This window comes from Panthera tigris, chromosome A1, assembly GCF_018350195.1.
Source record: "Panthera tigris isolate Pti1 chromosome A1, P.tigris_Pti1_mat1.1, whole genome shotgun sequence".
NCBI lineage: Eukaryota > Metazoa > Chordata > Mammalia > Carnivora > Felidae > Panthera > Panthera tigris.
Window position 1 is genome coordinate 195,186,323 of NC_056660.1, and position 9,995 is coordinate 195,196,317.

The window sequence follows — 9,995 nt, forward strand, 5'->3', positions numbered from 1 at the left end:
GCAAGTAAGCACCAGCCTTTACCATCCAGGCTCCCTGCTAGGGATCGGAAGGGAAAGAGAAGCCATAAGGGTTACCAGCCTTAAAGATTCCATGGCTGGACACTTAGCCAGACCAGCTGGTCTAAAATTCAAACACCATCTTTCTTCACCCTCTAGCCTTTATATGCTGATTCAGGTCTTGAATGGATAGGGAGCCTGAGACAGAGCAGGAGGTGATACCCCTTCTGGATCCCCAACTCCCTGTTCATCAGGACACTGCCCCCCCCCCGGCCCTGTCCCTCCAGCAGCCCCAGGAGGACACCCAGGCTGTGAGAAGGGTGGACGATACATCCAGGAACCCTCATCTCTGGGAGAGCAACCTTCACCAGGGCCCCCTCTGACACATGAGCCGTCCTGATCAGATCACCGGTAATTGAGTTGCTTTGGGGGGTAAATTCCATCCAGATGTGCAGGGCGGGGTAGACTTCCTGAGCAGAGCAGGGGCGGGGTACTGATACATGGGGGCCATGCAGCCAATGTGCCAAGCACCCAGGAGGCTTGGGTTAGAACATCATCTTGTGAACAATACAGCGTAGAATTTTAGTGTCAGAATATGAGTCCAAACCACGCCCCCCCTTAGCGGGTAGTTGGGGAAACTGAGGCCTGGAGAGCCTAGAGAGCAGAAGAGACTGGTCCATCAGTGACTAGTTGGTCCCAGATCTCCTGTCTGGTCAGATCTCTTAAGTCTGGGAGTTTTTAGATGGAAGGAGGTAGGTCAGCCTTTTCCCTAGAGTTTCCCATCAGTCCTTAGATTAGGAGGTCAGCACCCAGGGTGTTGACAGAGTAGGGAATCTTCAGATGGGGAAAACTCTATTCACCTCCATCTTAAACCCCCCAACCAGAGAGAGTTGTGTGTTCCATTTGCAGGGATTGGGGGGGTGGGGAGCTTGGAGGGAGAAGGCTCCAGTGACAAACCCATAAATAACATGCACCACCCCACGCCGCACCCTGCCTGGTCCTCGCTGGTGGTGGGAGAGCCTGTGGCCTGGCCCTCTTTTCCCAGGGGAAGCCCCTCCACACTTCTCTCCTTTGACCTCCTCTGGGCTACATACCTTCTTGGCTCCTTTGGGCTGGCTTACTGGAAGGCAGGAAGAGGCCAGCCAGCCGGGTGGGTTGGCGGTAGAGGGGGTTGGGGGGGGCATGAGAACTTGGAGAGAATGAGAGGAAACGAGGGGGGGGAGTGGGCTGGGGGGGGAGATTAAGAAGGGAATTTTTTTCCTCCTGCCTCATGTTTTGGCTGCCTTAGTGTGAGCATGTCTAGGCGCCTTATCGCAAAGGCCAGCATAGTCTGCACGAGAAAGAAAATAGTGTCTGCAGCGGGAAAAATTACATCTTGATAAAATATCCCTTTGGCGTGGCATTGTGGGTCTCTTATCAGCAGGCGGCTGGACCCCACATACCTCTTGTCTGACTGTCTCCAGGCCCCTAGCCCCCTCTTCTTCTTCCCCCTCCCTGGCCCTCTACCCTGTTTCTTCCTCAGCAAATGGCCTGTACTGAAACTGTGGGGGAAGTCAGGAGATCCAAGTTCTAGTCCATCTCTGCCACTGATGCTGTGTGACCTGGGCCAGATACCTTTATCTCTCTGGGCCTCTGTTTCCCTTTAGTAAAGGGCAGGGAGGGAGGGGTGGACTAGATGGTTTCTAAAGAGCCTTCCATCATGAACACTTTGTGATACTGACATCCTCATTCTTTGTGGTTCTATGTGTTATGAAAATTCCCAACCTCCACCCGAACGCCATCATGCTAAATGTCTCTGATAAAAAAAAAAAAAAAAAAAAAAAAAAAAGTGCAGGGGCACCTGGGTGGCTCAGTCGGTTAAGTCTCCAACTTCAGGTCAGGTCATGATTTCACTGTTCGTGAGTTCAAGCCCCTCCATTGGGCTCTGTGCTGACAGCCCAGAGCCTGGAGTCTGCTTCGGATTCTGTGTCTCCCTCTCTCTCTGCCCCTCCCCTGCTCGCACCCTGTCTCTCTCTCTCTCTCTCTCTCTCTCTCTCTCTCTCTCAAAAATAAATAAACATTAAAAAATTTTTTTAATGCAAATCCCTTTCATTTCCATTAGCCATGGGAAGCTCTTGCCTGAGCTTGTGCCACTGAGAAGGGGGTCCTGTGGCCTGTGCCTCCGAGAAGGAGGGGTCCCTCTCAACTCCACCTGAGAAGTCCAAGGAGAGCACAAGGCTTTCTGGGTTTCTTTGTTTTGTTTTGTTTTTATATACAACAATTTTTTCCCACAAAATACTTCCTACATAGAAATCCATGTGGAAAACAGGTAAGGGAAGCAATCGTGCCTGGTCTGACCTGTGCCCTCATCCCTTGCACTCCGAGAGGGTACAAACCGCCAGGGTGGCAGACGGAGGTCTGGACACCGCCACAGGAGACTGGCTCAGCTGCCTCCTCACTGTGTGAATTTGGAGGACCCCTTCCTCTCTCTGAGCCTCCATTTGATCATCTGAAAAAAATTGGAGGGGTAGAGCTCACCACATCCACCTCACTAACCACCAGGTTAAGAGATAAACTAAGCAGGAAATAGGACAGTGCTCTGTAAACTCTCAGAGCTTCTTATCGTTGAGAACTTGGGAGTCTCAGAGAACAGGAGGGCTTAGAGAGACCATTTATCCAGGTCCTTCCTCACGCGGCTGGGGAAACTGAGGCCAAGAGAGATGGGCAGGGACTTGGCCAAGTTCACGCAGTGAGATAGCAGCAGAAACAGGAACCAGAAGGGAGAGCCCGGGAGGTGGCAGGACGCCCGCCTTCTCTGACCATCTGCCATCTGTGAGGAAGGCCTCTCCGAAGGCCAGGGGGCGGACTTGTTGGTTTTTGGAGACCTTGCCCAGCTTGAAGATTCAGTATGAGCCCTCTGAGCTTTCCCCCTCACTCAGCCTCCCGGCCCTAAAGGGCAGGGCCAGGAGAAAGCCCCTTTGTGTAGCAGCCAGGCCCCGGCTCTGACTCGAGTTTTTGTTTCCTAAAGACCTTCTCCCTGGCAGAGAAGCCCCATTTGCACCCCCAGCCCCACCCAGCCAGCCTCCCCCACTGCCTTCTACACCAGCCTCAGGCCATGAGCCTTGGCCTGCTCGCAGGACTCCACAGAGCACCTCTGTCCTCTGGCCGTCCGGGTGGCAGGGTGTGGGCTGACACACGTGTGAAAGTCTGCAGGATGGAGCGACACAAGGCCAGGGCCAGCTCAACCGTGTGGGGGGGGGGGAAGGGGGGGACACCTCCTTTCTCCCAGCAGGGATGGCCCCTCCCCCATATGGGACCTCACTGATCACCTTGTGTTGTCCTGCTTTGTCATTCCAGAGCCACGTACTGCCAGAGCGGGCAGGCCCCTTAGGCCACGATTGTCACACAGGCAGTTCCCAGACTGCCATTGTGTTTGTCCATTACGCTGCCCATTTTCCCTGCTGACCCCACACCCTGCCTAACACCCTTCCCTCAGGGAACTCCAACGGCCAGGGCACCAATCACTCAGAACAGGCACAAGGGGTTTTACCCATAAGAATAGATCAAGTTGCTTGCAGTGCATAAAGCAGAGCTAAGGCCCAGGAAGGAGAGGGGGCTTGCCTGAAGCCGCACAGTGAATTAGGTGCTGAGCAGGGAACAGAGCCCCGTGTCCCCAGATCTCCCTGCAGTTCCGCAAGAAAGACACTTCCCTGCCACCCTGGTGCTAGCCTCATCTCCATTCCCAGCATTCTCCACGCACAACCTCTTCCTAAGGATAGTACATAAGTAGGGCCACCCCAAGCAACAACCCTGTCCCAGCCCTAAGACATGCCCTTGCAAGTGAGGAAGTCAGAAGTCAAGCCTTAAGAGGTATAGTTCAGAGAGCTGGGTCTGAGTAGACTCCAGCGGGCTACCCTCATGACTCACAGATCTCTGAAGGACTGTCCTGGGGCAGAGGGGAGACTTTGTTCAGAGGGCCGAAGTGAATCTACAGAGACTCAGCGGGAAGGCAGATTTCTGTTCAGGCTAAGGAAGGGCTTTCTGACGGTCAATACCACCTAACTATGGAGAGAGATGCCTTAAGAGGTAGTGAGCACCCCGTCACTGGAGAAGTGCAAGTAAGTTTTAGATCCCCCCGGGGGTGGGCAGGGGCTGGGGGAGGTGTTGGAGGAGATGCCCTCAAAAGCTCTTTTGTGTCCTAAGTAGGTGTGATTTGAGCAAACACATACAGCCACTCATGCTCACAAGCCTCATTTCCTCAAACACATGCCCCTCTGTCCCCTAAGAGCAGGGTTGACTGCATCCCTGCGGGGTGTCCTCTGTCCCTGAAGTCCTGGGGTCAGTGGGGGAAGGGTGCGGCCCTGCACTCACTGGTCCCTGACTAGGACCCAAACCCCACACCTCTCTCTTCCTCATGGAGCTTTTCAGAATTTCACTCAAGTGCACAGCCACCTTCAAATCCCCACACTACTTTGCTGTTGCCTGCTCTAATCCCACCTTGAATCAGGACAGGTTTTCTCCAGATTATTTTTGGTGGCATAAGGATACTGCATGGAAATATCTAATCTCTTAGAAGTGAGGAAGTTATTCTGTTAAAAACTGTCTTCCATTCATCAAGGAGAGAATGGAATTTAACAAATAAAATACAGGATTCCCAGTTAAATTTGAATTTCATTTTTTTCCGGTATAAGTGTAGCCTATGCAACATTTAGTATACACTTATACTAAAAATATTATTTATTGTTTATCTGAAATTCAAATTTAACTGGGCATCTAGCATTTTTTTCAGACATTTTCTCCTCTACTCAAGGAGGCAGTCTTAGCTGGATGCTAGCCTGTCTTCCTGTCGCATTTGCTAAACTCATTTGTTCGTTTTTATCAGAGAGAGAGCAAGTCTCAGGCTAGCTAGAATTGAACGACATTGTTTTTGTTTTATTTAATACGGTTGCTCTGCATGGCAAGTGCTAGAAGTCTTCCATTTACAGTAGCAATATACAGTTCCTTTTCAAAGAAACGTATTCAAGTTTTAAAAAGGAGTCAATTTAAAGAAAAATGTCATATGAGTAAAATCACAGGCTAAACACAGATATGACACAAAACCAAGGTAGAACCCAGGGGACTATCTGAGAAGGTGCTTCTCCCCTTCCCCACCTGTGAGCTCCTAGGACACACAGGCGCCCTGACTTGACTCCTTCTTGACTTGGTCCCCCTGGCCCCTGGCCCCGAGAATTATCCAGCCTCCAGGGCAGGCCCTCGGGAGATGTGGGAGCTCAGTGGAGGGGGCATGTGTTGCAATTCTGAGGGAGAGGTTTTAGCCTGTCCTCCATCACTGAGGTCCCCTGAGCCCCTTTATATAAAACAGCCTCCCCAGCCTGGGCTCAACTTCAGAGAGGCCGTTTCGGCGGAGGCAGCCGCCAGGGACTTCTCAATGTGTTTCCAAGTCAAATCCAAAGCTTTTCAGCTTTGCCAGAAAACCAACCCCCCTTTCCCACCCTGGCTGCCTCCGGAGTCACGGCTACAGGGCCATGTCCTCCCAGACAGTTCTCCCCTGCCTCCTCCTGAGCCTCCTGGTCCAGACCTCATCAGTGCCCCCACCCTAAGCCTGGCACCCTGTTTCCATCCATCCTCACACCCTCCTTGGAATCTGAGGTGGGGATTTAGGGGAGGAGCAGAGAAGGATCTCATTCCCTGGAGGCAGTGAAGGCCCCAGCCCCTCCTTGGAGCCTGACTAGACAGGGGTGGGGTCTTGGATTAGCAGGGTTACTCCACACCAGCCCCCTCTGCTTAGAAACCCCTTTCCCACTCCTTGGTTGTCACCATCATCAACAACAACCATGGTAGGAGTATTCTTTTTGAGTCTCCGTATCAGGCACTATGCTAAGTCCTTTCAGGAATCTTCTCAGTTCCCTTCACAAGGACTCTCTGAGGTTGGAATTGTCATCGTCTTGTTTTACTGAGGAAAAAGTTGAAGCTCAGAGGTGTTAAGTAACTTGACCAAGGTCACATAGCTCAAAGGGACAGATCCCAGGATCTGAACCCCAACAAGGTGACACAGATACCACACTGCCCCTCCGGCCTCAGTTACGGGGTGTCGGCACCAGGAGGGTTCTAGGAAATAAGAGGGGGGTGGGGGGGGTGGGGGGGATGGGGGACTGAGAGACCAACAAGCAAAGGCTGCCAGGTTCTGCTCGATCACAGTAGAAATCCCCTTCATGGCCTCCCCCCATGTCTGGACACCATCTGAGAGGGAGCACTTCACCAATTTGTTGTGTGGCCTGGGGTGGCCCCTTGGCCTCTCTGGGCCTCTGAATCCCCTTCTGGGCTCTATCACAGGGGCCTTGGTCTCTCCACTCACTCCACCCCCACCCCACCCCCCACCCCACCCCCACCCCAGGAGCCTGGGGTCCCAGCAGGAGTGGAGCTGGGGCAGCACATGAGGTAGGGAAGGCCTGGGGACCATCGCAGCTTGACTCCCCTCTTGATCCTCAGCAAAGATGCTTCTCCCCGAGGCGGAGGCAGGATCGGCCCAGACATCAAAGGGCCTGCACGGCTGGCGCTTTGATGGGAGTCTTGTAAAGTAATAGGAAACATGAGGATGACACTGTGCCCCGGCCCAAAGCACAAGACTTGGAGAAATGAAAAGAAGAAACTCTTGGCAGCCTTCTGCACGGGTTTTGGCTGAACTCGGGCCCCTCACAGCTGCCGACAGCCTGTCCTCTCCCCACTAGGCTGCTTGTGGCCGCCGTGGGGGATGCGGGTCCTGTGCAGGGCTGTGGGCCTGGGAACCTCTCCCCACGGCAAAGGAACACATCCAGTGGGGCCCCTTCCTCCCAAGTTCCTCGAGGCACTGCAGGGAGCCGCCGAGCCCAGAGCTCACAGGGGCTCCAAGGGAATGCACACTTGAAGATCCTTTAAGATCTTAAAGGCCCCCCCGGGGCACCTGGGTGGCTTAGTCTGTTGAGCGTCTGGTCAGCTCATGATCTCACGGTTCATGAGTTCGAGCCCCGCATTGGACTCCGTGCTGTCGGCTCTGAGCCTGGAACCTGCTTCGGATTCGGTGTCTCCCTCTCTCTCTGCCCCTCCCCTGCTCACACTCTCTCTCTCTCTCTCTTTCTCTCTCAAAAACAAATACACATTAAAAAAAATTTCTTTTAAACGCCCCCCTCGACCTTGAGACCTCGTGGCTCATGAACAGGTACCTTGCTCATTCCGCCCCCTACCTCAGGAACCACTGCCCGGATGCTGGAAGCCTGTCATCCCCCTGATCAAAACTTGCAGGGAGCAGTTTGGTGATGTCTGCTGAGTGCCAAGTGCTTGTACCCTTAGGCCCAGTGATACCACCGCTAGGAACCTATCCAGTGGGTACCAGTCCGTGTGCCCACAAGTGGATATGCACAAGAATATTTCATCCCGGGATGGTTTGTGGAACCAAAAGCCTCAACAAAATTGTCCGTAGTAGGGACTGGGGAACGAAGGGCAGAGTGGTCACACAGTGGAGCAGCACACGGCAGTAAAATCCACGCGAGGAAATGACCCGAATGTGGACGTTGCAGCAGAATGGTGTGTGTGATATGCTTCCGCTGTGTCAAGAGGAGGGATGGATACATTGAATAAATGTAGCCTAGAAGATTGCTTCAAAGATACAAAAGGCCCAGCAGTCAGGGTCACTTCTGGGGGAGGGGAAGGGAAACTTAGATTTCACTGAGCATTTGGTGGTACCCTTTCCTTTTTTTTTTTTTTTTTTACAATGAGCGTGCAACATGAATTTTTTAGTGTCAAAAAAAAAAAAAAGAAAATGTGAAAGCCTTAACAACAGCCAAAAAAGTTTCTCTACTTTCTAGAGGATAAAGTCCAAAGGCTTCAGCCTGGCTTTATGGCCCCAGGAGTCCCTGTGACTGCCACCCTGGCCTCCTCTTCTGTCCTTTGCCCCCTTCCTGCACCCCACCCCATACCTCTGCCACCGGGTCTATCTCTTGTTTCTGTCACACACACACACACACACACACACCAGAATCCCTTCTTCCTCTGCCTGCACAGCCCTGTGTCTGGGGCCTGAGAGTACACTTAATGCCTGCTTTCTTCTGGGGCAGAAAGCCCCCTTCCTAGACAACACGTACAATCCCTTTTCCTCAAGGTTGGGACCGACAGCCCAAGGCTGACTCTGGTGGGGGTTTCTCCCCAACTAAACACACCTCTCCTCAGCTTCGGGGGCTGGGCTTACAGGGGTCCAGGTTGGTGAAGAACTTCCACACAAGGCATGTGGAGCCAGAAACCCACCGAGGGGCCCCACAGCCCCCTCCCTGAGAGTGCAAAAGCACGCCCTGAGATACAGCTGATGGCCAGGCCAGCTCAAAGGGACATGGAGGCTGGTCTTGCCCCTCCAGATCTGGAGCCTCAAGTGCCCTCTGCCCCAGGGGCCTGGCATCTGCTCCGACAGCTCCACTGGGCTTTCGGGAAGGTGTGGGGGGAGGGTATCTGTACCCAGGTCTGGCCAAGCCCAGGGAGGCTGGTCTTCCCAAGAATGCAAAGAAAACCCTAGATTTTGTAACCTTTTCTTCTAAAGAGGAAACAGAGAGGCCCATTGACTTGTCCCAGGTCACAGAGAGACTGCGGAAGCGACAGGACTGGAACCTGGGACTTTGACCCCTTTCCCAGAGGCTCTTTTGCACAATGGTCAGAAAACAGGGACTTGGGGTCACCTAACTGGTGATCTTGGGCAAATCTACTTCACTTTTCTGAATCTGTCTGCTCATCTCTTATCACAGGGAGTTGAGTTCTGTAATTTCTCCTTCTAATTTTGATGCTGAGCCGTTTTACAAAATGCTGAGCATTTTGATGCAAGTGTATAATGCAGTTTTTAAAAGTATCGGACTTTAGCAGCCTGGAGTTTCATGATTATTAATATTCTTAGAGTCTAACATTCCAAACTTCTGCCCACCTATGCTTTCATTCATGTATCTGTCCCTCTACCAATCCATTCATCGACTCACCATCCAGCAGCCATTCATTAACACGTCCTTGCACACATTCACCCTTCTGCTCACCTATCCATGCACACACACACACACCTGCCCACTTACCCATTTGTTCAACAAATAGCTCTTGTGTTTTTACTATATGCCAGAGCCTGTGGACATTCTGGTGACCATGAATCACTCACCTCCTGCCCTCTCAGAGCTTACAGCTAGAAGGGGCACAATATCAACCAAATAATCCCACAAATGAGAACATAATTACAAACTCTGCTAGGAAAAGCCCCAGTTCTAGAAGTGCTATTCCAAAGGAGTTTGACCGCACCTCCGGTGTGTGGTGGGGGCCAGAGGGCAGATACCAGGGCAGCTTCCCCAAGGAGAGGCCACTTGAGCCGAGACCCAAAGGAGGAGGAGTCGGTTAACCAGAAATCAAGGTGGGAAGTGAAGGGTTGTGGGTTAGAAGGTTCCTGACTTAATCACCCACTGGCTCTACCATAGCGCACTGGGTTCTAACTCCTATGATTTGGGGATCTGACTGAGCACATCACAGCGCTGGGCTCAGCTGCCCTGCCCACCCTAGAGAGAAGCAAATGGCGGAAGTAGCGTTCCCCTTCTCCCTTCTCCACTTTCCAGCCTCTGCCCAGGACTCACCTCTGCCAGCCTGGCACGCTGGCCTGCAGCTGCCCCGGACACCAGGAAGCCTGATGCCAGTGGGTCCCGAGGAGCTTCAGAGCCTGGTTCCTGCACCTGACCTGGCAGTGTCCCTCTCCAAGGGGTGGCACAGTCACTAGGGGCCTCTTGGCTCCTCCTTCCATGGCACCTGGTTAATGACACCAGGGAGAACTTTGCCCAGCTCAGGGCTTCCTGTGGTTTCTCTGGGGCCAATGCCGCACAGTCCCCAGGAGCACTCCACACCAAGGTCGAGGGCCAGGCTCATCTATTAGCTCCTTCAAGAAAGGATCTGAGGTCAAGAGGTTGCTGGGCTCCCCTCAGATTGATCTGTCTGTCCCCTTGTGAGCTAGGGCTCACGGGTACCTTGACTTCAAG